The following is a 15,675-nucleotide window of genomic DNA, read 5'->3' as shown; positions in this document are numbered from 1 at the left end:
AGGGCCCACCGTGGCCGGCTTCCTTGCCAATCCAGCTTCAATGCCTCCCTGATGCTCGTGGTGAGAGAAGGCAGTGAGCTGGGAAAAAGCCTGTTAGGCCTGTGAGAGCCGGTTTGAGCCAGGAAAAACATGTCCACGCCCCCACCCAGACACGGCTGTCAACCAAAGGACTGGCAGGGAATTTGTGTTGCGGTGCGTCCCAATCTCCCCGGTCCCCCTTCAGGACCAGAGGCGGAAGTCGTCGCTCATCCTCGGTCACCACATCAGGGTTCCGTTACAAATGAGGCAGGGCCGGGTTAAGTTCCTGTCTGCCATGCGATTGTCGTTTAGGTGTCTGTAGACCGGGGAGCTGAGGGTGGGTGGGTCCATTAAATGCCCAAGGACACGTGCTGCCTACACAGCAGAGCTGAGCCTTGAAGGTAGATGCGCTTACCCCCAAGCCTGTCTATGCTTTTAACCGCTGGTACAAAACAAAACTCAACTGAGTAAATTTTAAAGCTCTTACTGGCTTTATGCAACAGTTCATGAGTTGGGCAGCATCCAGTCTAGCAGATAGGAAGGAGCTCCGCCGAGCTATATGAAATGAAAAATGTTCATTTGGTTAGAAGGGAGCGGAACTAAATTATCCAGGTCATCGCTTCGATTCCCGTTTTCCTCCCCACACCGGCGAAAGACAAAGTTCTTTTGGTGATGGAAGACAGAATGCATGCAGCACGTGGTCACCCAGTCCTGCCTGCGATGGGTCCACTTCCCACTTGGCATTCAGGCCCTCGCCGAAAGTCATGCCCCATGACATGCAGAGCCCTCCTTCATGCACATCAGGGTGGCCCTCCGAGGACACGGGCAGCTGCCACCCAGAAGGCCCTCTGACTTGCAGAATTGCAGGCATGTGCCCCCTGGCTGCCCACAGGTCCGTGGTCAGGTGCAGCTGTTGCTCACGGACGCTCCGCCTCCGCTTCTCCCAGCAGAGCCTTTCCTCAGGAGACCCCACGCCTGTCCAAGCAAATTCAGGAAGAACAGAAGCAAACATAGCGGGTGCTTGAAAGAAAGGTGCTACGGAGACTCTGGGTTTGGTCCATGGCGGCCATGTGTGGAAGCCGCCATTTCCGCGCTAGGAGCTGCTCCACGTGGGGCACAGAGCCCTGGACCTGGAGTCCCAGCGACTTGGATTCTGCGTCCAGCCCTGACCACCACTCTCGAGCAGTGCCGTCATGCCCCTGACCTTGGCTTCCTCGTCTGTAATGCCGGGGAGCTCGGCCAGGCGACCTCTGACCTGTGCTCCTAGGAAGAGGGAGAGTTGGAAGCACGCATTCACCTCTGCAGCCACCAGCTGTGACTCCGTGACCGGACCAAATGGCACTAACTGTCGAAACGCTTTGGGCTGAAGGGGAAGCGTTCGGAAATGGGGCAAGGGCACCTCGTGTTGAAACCCGGGGCCAGTCCGCCCTTCGAGGCCTGAGCCAACTTTGCCTCCTGCCCCGCTCATTCCAGTGGGGCCGGGCACTCACCTAAGGATAAAGGCGCTGAATCGACAATTTGGTGGGTAGCTTTATGAACTGTTATATGTCAGAAGTTTGCCAACAATATTTTACTCGGTTTTTGGCAACTAATCGAAACCTGCTGTGTTGGTTGTAGTGTCGTAGTGTTGTGTCGTAGTGTCGTAGGTAGCCCAGTCGCTCCCGTTCATTTGGAGTGAGTATCAGATTACAGGAGGCTCAGGCTCCTGGCAGAACCCCGTCTCTCTTCATGTGGAAACCTCTCCTCACTCGCCCTCCCCTGAGGGATGGCGGTCACGGGACACCTCCTCTCTTCAGACATGGTGGTTGGGGGCCTCGGTATGAGGTGCCCTCTGTGCCCTCTCTGACCTTTGCTGGCACGTGCTTTGTCCTGCCTGGTCCCTGGGCAGCCGTGTTGGTTTCCAGCAGCTGTGGCTGGTTCCACCTGCACTTTTGGGACCTCTTGTTAGCATCTGGACTTGAAATCCTGGCACTTTGTGATTCATCTGCTTGAACTCCAGGCCTTGTCTGGTCCATTAAATCTCCCAGTCCCTGTCCCCCGTGTGGGCGGCAGGACATTCCGAGTCCCCCGCACATCCCTCGAGACCCTGGGAACCTGTGAGTCCACATGTGGGTCCTCACCCTCCGCCAAACTCTGCTGAGTGACAGGTTCTAGTCTGCCTCGGCCTTCCGCGTTGACCGCGTGTTAGCGCAGGGCGCTGGCGGGGCATCTCCTCCCAGATGCTGCCCGGGAGGCCGGACCCCGGGCCCCTGCTGCCCCAGCTCGTGGCAGAAGAGCTGTGGTGCCCGGCTTGTGGCGGGAGATGGAAGCGGTGGCCCTGGACTCCACATCTGCGCTTGGCTTCTGGCTTCACCACAGAGGAGCTCTTGTCTCTGGATGGACATCGTTCCTGCGCGAGGCTGGGAAACACACAGACCCTGCCCTGAGTGGCAGCTCTCGGACGCGGCCTGAAAACAGCCGCCGGGAGGGCGGCTGGGAACAGGGCGCTGGGCCCGCCCTGGGCGCCTGCTTCTGCAGGTCCACGGGAAGCCTGCGGATTTGTGCTGTTGATGTGCTTGTGCCTGGAACCATGCGGTGTGTGCTGTCCGTGCCTGGCTTTTACTGAGCACCTCTCAGGTTCACCCATGTCGTCGTGCGCATCATGCTTCATCAAGCACTACTGCGTCTTCCTGTGATGCGTGCGCCTCTGTCTCTCCATTTCTGCTGTGTGGTCCCCAACCAGCTTCCCCGGTGCCGCCCGGGAGACCCTGCTCATTGGCCCTGCGATCACCCCTCGGCACCAGTCTCCGCCGGTCACACTCCATTTCTCACTCAGCAGAAACGGCTGCCCCTCGACACTTGGAACGCTAAGTGCCCGTCACGCAAAGCAGCCCCTCCTTCATCCACAGCAGCTTCTCAGCTTCAACACGCAACACAAACCTTTGGTCTCTGAGAGGCCCGCCTCTCTCCCACCCTGGTCGCCCGGTGGCTAGCCTCGATGTCACATGTCACACGCCCTGCTCTTCCTCGTCCATGCTCTCTGCCCACCCGCCCGGGCGCGGCCCAGGCTCCTGTCCTGCCTGCCCACCCGGCACCACACCTTTCACGAGCTACAGGTTCATGTCGCACATGACCAGTCGAAGCTCTAAGAATGCTTGGTAGACATGTCATCCCGCGGCCGCTCCAAATGTTAACAAGGGTGACCTCAGCAACGCTGACAGCCCGCAGGTTGCCACAGCAATGGGTAGTTTCTTGCGGACTTTAACTTGCTCCATGTTGCTTCAATAATCTGTGTATCTTTTTATTGTGAAAATTGAGCTCCTAGAGAGGAAGGTCTTTGACATCGCTCATCGGAAGGCCCTGGCCAGGTTGTGGGCACGCCTTAAATTCTGCCTGGAAGGGAAAAAGTGATTGCAATGGAGCCTATGTGTGGAGACCGGGTCACCGCTACTGCCGCACCGGTAGTTACTGGATGGTGCGTGAGTGTGTGTGTGTGTGTGTGTGTGTGTGTGATCTCGTGCGGCTCTGACTAGGACGCGGTGAAGTGAGCGCTGTGGGAGAGGTGCCCTTGTTTGCCTCTGCGGATGGGGAAACCGAGGCTCAAAGATATTGTGTCACTCACCCAGGACAGGCAGCTCGCTCATGCGCAGCGTGAAGGGGAACCCTGGTTCCCGACTCCAGGCCATTTCGTGGCGTCCCCATGTTGGGAAAGGAATTGCACTGAGAGAACGTTGAGATGTGGGGGCAACGGCGGGCCCACAGGCCACAGCTGCTTTTCCAACTCAGGAAGCATTTCCACAGGCAAAGTCCTGTTTTCACGGGAACGTGGAACATGGGGCACGGTGACACGGTCACTCATGAATTTCCCCCCTCCATCCCGGACACCAAGGGGAGCAACCCAGCAGATGCAGGCGGACGCCACCCCCGCCCCAGGCCGCGTGTTTTTCGTTCCTCATGTGTTCCGAGTGGCCTTAGTGGGCCGACCACTCTCTAAGTGTGAACCTTCGATGTGAGCTCAGCGCAGGCCAATAGGAGACTGGCATCCGCAGGTCAGAGCTCCAGGCGGGCCCGCTCCCTGGTGGGCTCCCTGCCAAGGTGTCACATGACATTGCTTCTTGTCCCAGTAAGTTTTCAATATCGTCGGACTCCCCAGACCCTGAGAGAGTTTGCTTCCTTCCTCCATATTTGCCCAGTTGTTGCTTAGCAAAGTGCCGTTCCTTCTACTGGCTCCCAGCTCACGAGACCAACAGCGTGACGACTTCTTCGGGTGTGACGCCCTAGAGCTGCCCTCGGAGTACAGCAGCGGGGGCTGGGGCAGATGCGGCGCAGACCAGGTGACTCCGAACGGCGCTGCACGGGACGGCGCTCCGGGCGGGGCCTTGCCAGCCACCTGCACGTGCAAGTTCCTGCATGTGGAAACGCAGCCTAAAATGCTGCCCATCTGGCGGCGCGTGGCTCTGTGGGTCAGAAGCCTGGCACGGCGTGCCTCGGTGCTCTACCCAGAAGCTTGCGAAGCTGGAGTCGGGCTTGGCCGGGTCACGTCCCTGCCCGGCCGCTCTGGGGGAAAGTCCGTTCCCAGCTCCCCCGGCTGCAGTTGCAGCAGCGTGGTCTCTGGTCCTCGCCGGCTGTCAGAGGGGCTGCTCTCAGCTTCTGGGCACCCCCCACTTTCCTTGCCATAAAGTCCCTCCATCTTCAAGCCATCAACAACAACGTAACTCCTGCTTGTGCTCAAAGTTTGCCTTCTTCTTTGGCCGTCAGCCAGAACAAGCTCACGTGAACGGGCTCCTGTGGTGAGGAGGGGCCCACCAGATGGTCTCCCTGTCTTACGTCCAGTGGATTTGGAACCTTAAATACATGTCCCAACCCCTCCCAGCAGCACACGGCGAGTGTCTGATTGAATGAGGGGAGGAAGCGCGTGCCCCCTTGGCCTGGCCGGGGATTCTGCCCCCCGGGAGGAATGGACGTGGGACTAGACTCCCCGTTTCTCTTCCGTCAGAGGTAGCTCACTTCCCTGGGGTTTCTACTTTGTGCCTTCCTGTAGATTTTTCAGTGAAGTTATTTGGCGTAAATAATGGTTTGTGACACTTTCCCTGCTCTGCCTGACACCCTACAAGCCATCCCTCGTTTAACTGTCCTTACACGGTGGGGAAGCTGAAGCCGGAGAGGTCACCCATTCCAGGGAGGCCCAGCTGGCCAGCGGCGGAGCTGGGGCGCACGCCCGGCCTACGGTGCCTGGACAGTCGCTGCCCACAGTGCCAGGCTGCTGTGCCCGAGAAGGCGGCCTTCGCCGTTTCTCACCATTGAAACACCCCCCGAGCTCCCTGGTGCCCCTCCCTTGTTATCATCATTCGCTTGGGTCCTGTCTGACGCCAAGCAGCACAGGCGCTGCCTCTGAGCTGTGTGTAGTCGTCAGTACGAGGAGAAGCAGCCATTCGCTGCCAGGTGATGGGGAATCACAGGACACGGGTCCCAGCACCCACGCCAGGCTCCCTGTCCTGCCCCGCGTGCTCCTCTGCGCAGGGAGGGCGCCACGCAGCGCAGGGCGTGCCCGGAGCCGTCCTGGGACGTGGCTGGCAGGGCGAGCCCGTCGGCAAGCACTGTGCTCCGAGATCTCTCTCCGCACCCCAGCCTGAGCCCCACACACGGGAGGGTGGCGCCAGCAAGCAGCCGGGGCCCCAGCAGACCCCCCCGGCCTCGGCCCCCCGGCACCGTCATTTCATGGCTCCCTGCACGGAAGGGACCGTTAACGCAGCTCCCTGAGGGAGAGACGAGCAGACGCAGGCGTCCTGTCCGAACTCCGGCCCTTGTGTTCAGGCTCAGTGCTGCCATGACCTCCTGTCCAGATACACAGCCACGCAAAGCTGCGAAAACAGAGGACCCGCAGTAACTGTTGCTCCGTGGAGGTGGGGGAAGGCTGTGCGGCACCAAAAACAGCACCCGTCCAGGTCGCGGGGCTGCAGCCCACAGCAGGGGGCACCTGGCACCGAAGTCAGGACACTGCCCCCGCGCCCAGGCCTGACCGTGCGTAAGTGACTGCCTACAAAGACATCGCATGCCAGAGAGGCTTAATGGAATAACACTGTTATGCTGGTGTTTTCTATTCAAAACTACTTTTTAAAATGCTGCCTGAGGCCTGTGAGTGGTTGGGACCTGCTGGGCACAGGGCGCCTGGGTCCCCCGGGCACGGGGCCGGAGGGGCAGCAGGTCCGTCACCGGGACGGCTGAGGGGCGGCGCGGCCCGTGCGGGAAGAAAGCAGGCTGGGCTTCCTGGGAGTCCACCTTCTGACCTTGACCTCCCTCGGCCAAGCTGAACCTCACCGTGGCATACAGCGTCCGGCACAAACAACGCCCCTTGTGAGTGACAAAAACTTTTATTACAGAATCAGAAGCATGTCGTTCTGTAACCTAACAGTACCCCACTCACGCACACACGGGGGCATTTTAGGTAGATTTTTCAATGTTCAAATAAAACTATAAACGATGACACCCACATTATTACCCTCCAACCCCACTCAAGCAGGCGTGACTTCTGCTGGACCCCGTAGTTTACAGCTTGCACCCAGTTAGCACCCAGCTGACCGCAGCAAGCCTGGCGGCTTGTCATTCGCCAGGCCTCCCTGTCCGCTGTTGCCCTGCGCAGGGCAGCGCAGCAAGTGCTCGGCAGGCTCCCGGGCCCCGCGCGCGGAGCGGGGAAGACGGTTTCCGCCTGGGGACTGTCGTTCAAACCTCCTTGATCTTCTGTTCTGAGATTGTCTCCCTGTTTATCAGATGAAGATGCTATTAATGTGTGTGTTTGTTTGTTTTTGATAATGGTGCAACAGCGATTGTGTACACATGTCAGTGTTTGAGGGAAGAAGTCAGCATCTAACAGGCTCCAGCTGCCCCCCGGGGTGGCCCACAGGCTCAGGGCACATGTCGGGGTTGCTTGCTACGGTGGCTTTGTTTTCAGACACAGCTGAGCGTGGAGGGAGCCACAGCTCTAGCAGCAGTGGGCGACCTGAGCCCCTGCAGACGCGTCCTGTCATCAGACTGTCCGGGAGAACCCTCACCCGAGGCCCTGGGTTCCCAGTCAGACTCCGGGCCTGGCGCGCCCTGGGCTGCCGCCGACATGGGCTGGCGTCCCCCGGTGTGAGCGGAGCCGGCGCCCTCACTGCACAGGGCCGTGCGTGCCCCGACTCCCTCCCGGGGCTGGCGGTGCCGTCCTGTCCTCGCTCGGACGCGCCGCGTGCCCTGGGTGGGAGGGAGGGAGGGCCGCCCGCCGTGGGCAGGCCTGCGGTCGTCTGTGCTCCCACTGGGCCTTCTCCTCGGGTCGCAGGGGACTATTCGTGGAAGGGACGGGGATGTGTGGCCCTGGCTTCGCTCCCTGCACCGGAGCGGTTTCTGTGCGACCAGGGGCCGCGGCAGCTGGACATGTCCAGAAAGAAACTTCCTGGTGAAAACCTGCTACCCTTGAGACAGGATTTTGTGAGATAAAACAAAACAAACATCTCTGAATGTCACCTGAAGAGCTGACTTAAACTCAACTTCCTGTCCAGGAACACGTCACCTGTCAGCAAAACAAGTGCCATATAAGGAATCCAGGAGCCGGCCAGGCAGGCAGGCAGGCGCCTGACACACCTGCCGCCGTGACTCAGGGCCGGGAGGCACCGCGCCAGAGCCCAGAGCAGACGGCTCTGCTCAGCCGGGCCCGTGGCCCCGGGGAGGGGCTTCGTCCTCCGGGGACCCTCGGCCCCCCCCCGCCCCAGGGACCAGCGAACGGGTCCTCGGGAGGCCAGTACAAACTTCCTCTCCCCCGGTCAAAGCGCAGCTTCCCCGCAGGCCTGCGTTTGGCTTGCCATCTGGAACCTTGGAGTTGGGACGCCCATGGGGTCCGGAGACTTGCGCAATGGCGCGCACGAGGAGACTGCGCCCCGCTGTTGGCAGCCCCAGTTTGCTCAGCCAGGCAGGGAGAGGTCAAGGGCGGCTCGAAGCCCTGCTGGGTCCCGCCGAGCAGAGCACCCTGGCCCCGCAGCAGGCCGAGGCGAGTGCTGGGACCCGCTGGCATCTGCGCTGGCATGCGGTGGCATTTAGGGGGTCCTTTAGCCAGCTGTCCCCCAGCACAGAGTCGGCCGGAAGAGCAGGGCGTATTTTCTGCAGCTGGGAAAAGCCGAGGTGGGGCGGCTGCAGGCTGAGGGGCCGACGCGGCTTCAGGGCCACCGGAGCCTGCAAGGAACCTGGCCAAAGCCAACGGCTCCCCTTCCCCAAGTCCAGCCGGAGCTGGTTGGGCGGTCGAACCTCTGTCCTTATTCTCGGGCCATTTTCTATTTTAATCACTAGTGAACGCGTCCTATTCTGGAGCTTTGAAGGGAGCAGGCACAGATCTGGGTGGGAGGAGAGAGCTGTCGATACGTTCACCAATGGGCACGTCGAGGCTCCAGAGGCTCCACGACGCGGCTGGGGCGGTCCCGTCCAACAGAACTTCCAGCGGTTCTGGGAATATTCCACTTCTGTGCCCCCCACGGAGCGACCACCAGCCTCATGTGGCTCTAAGCACCTAAAATGTGTCCAGTGCCACCAAGGAACTGAACTTTTAATTTACCTAATTTTAATTAATGTAGATTGAAACGGCCACCTGAGGCTGGTGGCTGCCATACTGGGCAGCACAGGCCTGAGGTCACGGAGCTGGGATACGCCACTGGGTCTCTGATTTTAAGGCCGCTGCCCCCGCACAGAGCCTGGGCCGAGGTGGGCGTTTCTGGTGGAGCAGGAGATGTGACGCCGGGTCTCTGAATGCAGCGCCTGGAGCGGGAGGCGGTCACAGTCAGCGCCGCCCTGCGAGCTGTCAGCAGTGGGGCGGGAGATGCGTCGTCCTCGGGTGAGCGAACATGGGCGTCCCCAGGCAGGAGGGGCCTGGGGGAGCTCATTCCCTCTGTCTCTCTTCACAGGAGCTTGAGTGTCCACCAGCGGCCAGTGAGCGCCAGGCCGCGGGGGCCACGATCGTTGCCGACATGCCCCCCGGGTAGGGTCCCTACGAGGGGCGGTGGGACGAGCCACGCGGGGTCAGAGGCGAGGGGCCCTGGTTTGCTGGTCCGGGTCGCCACCTTCCTTTGCCGCCGTGCAGCGTGGCACTGCAGAAACGCCTGCCTGGCAGCCTTCCGCGGTCCGTGCTGGCGGAGCCTGGGCCCCCTCGGGCCCCGCGTCCAGCCTCGGGCGGGCAGTGAAAGCGTGGCCTCTCTCCGATCAGACTGATCTCCTTCCCCCGCCCGGGGGGGACGTCGCGACATCCTGGCTGGCAGGGCCGTCCCAGGGGCTGCTCCGCTGAGTGGAGGGCGAGAGGCTCAAGCTCTGCGGAGGGGAAGCCGCCCACAGCTCCGGGGTCCGCGCGGTGCACCCCTGCTCTATCCTTCGTGGGAGACGGGGAGCTCCCTGCAGACCTCCTGGCCCGGGACAGCCCTCAGTCACCACCCTCACCGAAGACCCTCCTCATGCCTCTGCGCCTGTGCGCACGAGCCCCGAGGGGCGGGTCGGACAGAGCCGGGGTTTTTGTCAGCCGTGTGGAACGTAGCCACAGTGCGGGAGACACGGGTGAACACACAGCTACAATTCCAAGAAAAGTGGCACGAAAGGAATGCCGGTCAGCGTGAGGAGGCGTCCCCTCTCGCTGGGCAGAGTCGGGAAGAGGACTCGGCCCGGCGGCCCGGAGGGGAGGCTGCGATGACACTGTCAGATGAAAGCGGCGGAAGCAGGGGCGCAGCGGCGGGGGCTGGGGGCGCTGCGAGGGCGCACAGCGGCCGCAGGGGGACGGCAGCAGAAAGCCCCCAGGACGGGTCCCCTGGGGCCTGGGGTTGGACCTGGCTGCGCGTCGGCAGGGAGCCGCCGAAGGCGCTGGAGCCCTGGCGGTCATGGTCCCGGGAGGGAGGGGACTGGCAGTGGGAAGAGGCCGATGCTGGTCCCCGAGCTGCGGTCCCTGTCGTCTGAGGAAGGGGTGGGGTACGAGCCAGAGGGGGGCAGAGGTGAGGGAGCCGCTGTGCGACTCAGGGTCCCGGTGCCTGAAGGGAGAGGATCAGAGTCGAAAACGATGCTGAGATCCCCAGCTTAAGTGACCAAAGTGATGAGAAGGCGGCGCGGAGAAAGGCCTGTGCAGGGAAGAGCTGGCCGTCCCCACGGGGTGTCCCCTCAGCCGCAAGGAGCCCTCAGGCCCGGGAGCCGCAGGAGGAGGAGGAGCTCTCGGAGCCAAAGGGAGGTGGCTCCGAACCAGCCGAGTTCCTCAGGAGAGACGGCCCCGGAAGACCGTCACGGAAGCGGAAGGGCCGGTGGAGGGAAGGGGCGCCAGGGCTTGAGGAGGAGAGGCAGGCGGCCCCGGCTGGGCTGGGACACGCGGAGCCGGGGAGAGCCTGGAGCTACAGCACGGGCGCCTTCAAAAACGTTCGCGAAGAGATGAGCCCGTTTTCTATCAAAAAGTCATGCATTTTCTTTCTGTCTGGACCACGTTCTCATTGCTTCCGATAAACCCACAAACCCGACTGTAAAGAACGAGGACAGCATTTACCCTCCTGGCGGGGAGAGGGCGCGATCCAGCAGCCGGACAGACTCAGGAGAGACGGCCTCGTCGCGGGAGGAGCGCCCGCCAGCCACACGCGCTCCGGAGCCAGCTGGCGGCATCGGGGTGGCAGACTCTGTGGGAACTGGCAGATGTTCGCTGAGGAAAGTCTCTCACATTTCTGAAACAGCGCGGCCAGATAAAACACAACTGTGGGCCGAAGTGGGTCTGTTATTTATATCTCAGAAGCCAGGGTCTAGAAAAGCTGAATGTTCGGCCTCACGGAACTGCAACTTAACCATTGAAGCGGCTACTCCGGCTCTGACAGCTGCACGTGTTCGCCCACCGAGGGGCGCTGCCACTGTACCTGCGGCACACCTGCGCTGCGCGTGCGCGTGCGCCTGGGACCAGGCCGGCTCCCTGCTAACGGCGGGTTCCTGGGAAGCGCCGCCGGAGCTGCTGCAGCGAGAGCGGGCAGGCGGGTGGCAGGGTTGCCTCTGCAACTGCACACGTGGTCGGTTACGAGGCTGTGCATCGTCGTGCTTGCAGATCGTGGATGTTTTTCAAGCAGTAATAAAAAACTATGTTTTAAGAAAAAGGCTTACGGTCTTACATTTTGATCGGCCAGTTACTTCGGAAAAGACCGTGTGTTCTGAGCGGCGGCAAGGGGCGGGGCCGATACTAGGGCCAGCTGCTCCGTCCGAGGCGCAGCCGGGCGTCGGGGCTGGGTGCAGGCCTGAGTCAGCAGACCGCGCCGAGAGGGCCCTGGTGCGTGGTCCACGGTGTCTGCAGGCCGCCCAGGGCTTGCGACCTTGGGGACAGGCCAGTCCCTTAGCGACAGCCCCTCCGCGAGAAGTAGGGAGAGCAGGCCCGCGGCTGCCCGCCGGTCAGGCCCTGGCAGCGCCCACCTAGCAGGGTCCCCTGTGCGGCACTGCTCTGGTGCCCACCGTGCGGTTCTGCCGCCGTCCCGGGCCAGGCACTTGCCGGCGCTGCTTCATTTAATCCTCAAGGCAGGTGAAATCCTTGTGCAGTTGACCTGCCCGTTTAACAGACAAGGAAACCGAGGTGGGGAAAGTTTAAGAGATTTGCTTCCATGGTTGACTTGGGATTTGAACCAGACCTGCCTCCCTCCACAGCTCAGGCTCTTGGATGCTGTCCTCTCGGTGCTGGGCCAGTTGCCCAAAGGCAGCCTCGCCCGACAGGGCCTTGCTCGCCTCTACCTTCCCTCCCATCGGCTTGGCCCTTATCTGAGGATCAGTCATCGCAACGGGCTCTGGGCAGCGCTCCGAACGCGGTTCCAGGTGTGGGGGGACAGCTGGGTGTGTTATTTACTGAGCACCCAGTGCTTTTTGAAAACAATCAAGGTTTCAGGAGCTCCGCCACTGCCAGGCAATAGAAATAGGTGTTTTGCAGCACCAGTGTCTGAGAAACAAATTTTTAAAAAGCCAATCCCATTGTTGTCCTGGCTGCAGCTACAAAGTCAGAGGCACCTTCCTCCAGTCCAGAGCAGAGCAGGCCCGCGCCTGACTCCCCGGGGCTGGCCAGGGAGGCACACGCAGGCCCCGTGCGCCCAGCGCCCCCGCTGCCCGGGCAGCCCCTCCCCTCTGTCCCCGCCCTCTCGGCTGCGGGCGCCGCCTCCGGGAGCCCGACCACCCTGAGTGCTCACCGAGGGAATGGGTGTCACACTTCACGCGGGGACAGCCGCCCTGTGCAGGTGCGCGTGTCCAGGCAAGTGCACGTCCTGACCGAGTGTCTTTAAACTTAACGAGTGGGGATTTTTAAGGATGAATTAGGATTTCTCATTCTATTAGTTTCATTCAGAGTCCATTCTCCTGAATGTAAGGCTTTTGAGATTACCTCTAAACATGTTTTTGGGTCCCAGCAAATAAAATAGAATAAAACCCCACAGATTTTGGGTGTGTTTTCCTTGGTCCATCCCGTCCCCAGATCTCCATTTGGACACGTCTGCCCACTCCACCCTGCCCACCGCTGTCCCACCTCCTGGGACAAGCACGTGTGATTTTTTTTTTAAAGCTGAGCGGTAGAGACTCTGTCCTTGCCTGTGCTGCCTGGAATAATGGTCACTGTCATGGAGGGGCGGCATGGAGGGACCGCTGACTCTCGGTCGTGATGGGGTCCGTACACGAAACTGGGAGGAACGTTGCAGGGGACACAAGGCACAGGCTCTGAAGCTGGAGGCCGGGCCAGCCCCGCGCGTCCCTCCCCACCTGCTGGGCCCGGGGCCCTTGTGTCTCCTGCCGCAGAGCGGGGGCCGCGGTGCCCGCCCGCTCGCAGGGTGGCTGGCGTGGGAGGAGCTGCCAGCACACAGCAGGTGCCTGGGAATTTCTGTTTGTTTTTTATTTTTTATTTTTTATTCTCACCTGAGGATATTTTCATTTGGCGCGTGGTCCACACACCACGGATTTTTCAGAGAGGAAGGAAGGAAGCGAGGAAGGGCGGTACGCTGATGTGGGAGAGGCTCCCATTGGCCGCCTTCGTACACACCCAGACCTGGGGTCTGTGCTGGGCCCCGGGTCCTACACGTCCAGACTCGGGGGTCGCATGCGTCTGCACCCTGACAGGATGAACCTGCAACCTAGGTGTGCACCTTGACTGGGAATCAAAGCTGCCATCTTTCGGTTATGGGATGGTACTCCAACAACTGAACTCTGCTGGCCGGGGCCGATTCCTGTTTTTAAGGAGAAATTACATACCACAGATGATCTGCGTGTGAGGCGGAGGCAGAACGCAGGCAGCCCCGTGAAGGGCAGAGCTGAGCTCCTCGGGGCTCCTGTGCCCCCACCCCCAGACCTGTGGCGCGGCTGCAGCGGGCCGGCGCCTTCTTCTTCTGTCACCCTCCTCATAGCAGGTCCCCGAGGTGGGCCGGCCCCAGACCGCACGCAGTGGTGAAGTCAAAGGGCTGAGGGGAATTTCCTGTGGAAGGTGATGCGTTATCATCAAACGTCAGCAGAAGTGTGCCCACGCGCCCCGGGCTCACGTGCACACACCCCGTGCTCGCACACGCGCCCCGGGCTCTCACACACGCACCCCGGGCCCGCCCACCGACTCGCGCAGAGCGCACGAGGAAGGGTCTGGGGAGCGTGCAGGACACTTGCCGAGGGCAGAAGCAAGTCTTTCTCCCTACTGCTCGTCTCTAGATAGTCAAGATTCTGACACCCAAACCCCCTCTTGTGTGCCGGGCTTTGGGGCCACGGGAGCAAGAGGAAGGCCTTCCACGGGCAGAGCTGGCACGGCCTCCTGCAGGCAGGGCAAACGGCGCTCACCGCGCTGTAGCGCGTGGGGGTGGGATGCCCCAAGAGTTTCTAAAACCCAGCAGTTGTCCAGTGAGAGTGAGGAGCACCCCAGGGTGCAGCTGCTTCAGCCACGCCCACGGCAGCCGGGAGCCACTGTGCCCAGGGCGCCCCGGGCCCCAGAGCAGCGCCCCTGCTCCTGTCCTGGTGCCCCTGCCTCCCTGGGGCCGCGGCCACCGCGAGCTGGCAGCAGCAAGCTGGGCCCAGGGCGGACTGGGACCGACACCCCGGCTGCGGAAGGCGGCGCGTCCCGGCCCCTGGAGCGGACGGGAGGCGAAGGGGGGCGCTGCTTCCTGGGTCTCGCTGCGGCGCCCCCCGAAGAAACAGCCATGCTCCTTGGTTATGGACCAGTGACCACATATCCAGCTACCTCCCATTGCGCCCTTTCAGTCTCAAAGACATAGGGTCTGCGTGGTGACTTCACCACGGGGTCCACGTGAGCCGGGGAGCGGACGCTCCCGGGCTGGTTGGCGGGGAGAGGGAAGTGAGGGGGAATTAGGCAGAACGGGGGACAGAGAGCTGCGGCAGCTTCTTGGACGAACAGCGAGCAGATGGAAATTATATCCAACGGATACCGGAGGCTCATGGCCTCGGCGCTACCAGCAGCCTGTGAGCAGGGGCTGTGGCGCGTCCGGCTGGGCCGCAGGCGACGGTGGCAGCACCGGGGCTCGGAGCAGGACACTAGCCAATGGCTGGGGCCTTGGGGAGCAGCATCTTCACTGCAGTGAAGAATGTTGACCGGTCTGGAGACTAAGAAAACAGAGTCCTTGAAGTCAAGCTGACTCAGCTATTAGCCTCCTAAATAAAAAGGTAGATAGAACAGGTCTTGTCTGCAAAATAAACTCAAGACCTACTTCTCTACCAACAGCAATTAAAAAAAAAAAAAAAAGTGTGGACCGGAACCAGGCTGGGGCAGAGCAAGCACCAAGGCCAACGTCCGGTGTGCCCGCTGGGCAAGCCACCAGGGTGGCCGCGGGCACAGGCTGGAATGCAGGACCCGTGGGCCCTGCGGGCTCCCCCCGGGGGAGCCTGCTCGCGCTGCCCGCGTCTGTCCCCCAGGCAGCTGCATGTCGTGCTCCCCGCCGCCTTGGAAAGGGGGTGTTTCATCCTGGGGGGTAGCCAACGTGGAAGGAGGGGACGCGGCGTGCCCTGGGGCACAGGGCCGGAGGTGGCACAGCCAGGAGTGCCACTCCGACCCGCCTGCCTGGAGGGTCCGTGCTCTGTTCGTGACACCAGGCTGCTTGGAGGAGAAGCAGTGGTTGAGGCCGCCAGGTCGGTGCGGAGGAGCAGGAGCAGGAGGCCTGAGGTGGGAGCCAGTCGCTGGGCACGTCTGCCGCAGAGGAGCGACGTGCAGGACATGCAGGCCGTGGGCGTGGGCAGGAGCTGGGAGGCAGCAGCCGGCTCGCGGCGCGGGAGGGCCGCTGGGCGGCGGGCGGCGGCTGGACTCCTGGGGGAGCGGGGGTCCCCGAGAGGCTTGTCGGAGGAGGGACCTTCACGCCTGGGGGGGGCGCTGCATCGTCCCCTGCCGTGGACTCTTACACCCCCGTGGAGTTCCCAGGAAAGTAGCTGCTTGGGAAATGGGCCAGGCCCTGCCACCTGTCGCGCCGCCCAGCCCACGGCCCCGCCCGCTCAGCACCCGGATTCCCGGAACACCCTCTGTTCTCACGGCTGGCGCTGGCGCCCTCAAGCTTGGCCCGCTTCCCCCAAGTGTCCCCTCGGAGGCCCCTTCCCGTCAGCGGCGTGGCCGTCCCCGCACGCCTGTCAGCACACGGCCCCTCCCTGGAGCAGCAGTCCCCTTCTTTCTTGTCCCTCGAGGGCAGGGGTTACGTCACCTCCATGGCCGCTCCC

The 15,675-nt window shown here is 62.0% G+C and overlaps 1 non-coding gene across 1 annotated transcript; it reads left to right on the top strand.

Annotated features, from left to right (window-relative positions):
* The first annotated feature begins 14,570 nt into the window (after window positions 1–14,570).
* Window positions 14,571–14,697, top strand: LOC129071991 (small Cajal body-specific RNA 15). Its single transcript, XR_008529327.1, has one exon. It is a non-coding gene; the product is annotated as a small Cajal body-specific RNA 15 (non-coding RNA).
* Window positions 14,698–15,675: the final 978 nt, after the last annotated feature.

Source organism: Pteronotus mesoamericanus, unplaced genomic scaffold, assembly GCF_021234165.1.
Source record: "Pteronotus mesoamericanus isolate MK-2021 breed Mesoamerican mustached bat unplaced genomic scaffold, CSHL_Meso_final contig_29, whole genome shotgun sequence".
In the NCBI taxonomy this organism is placed as follows: Eukaryota; Metazoa; Chordata; class Mammalia; order Chiroptera; family Mormoopidae; genus Pteronotus; species Pteronotus mesoamericanus.
This window is presented reverse-complemented; position numbering and strand designations above follow the sequence as displayed.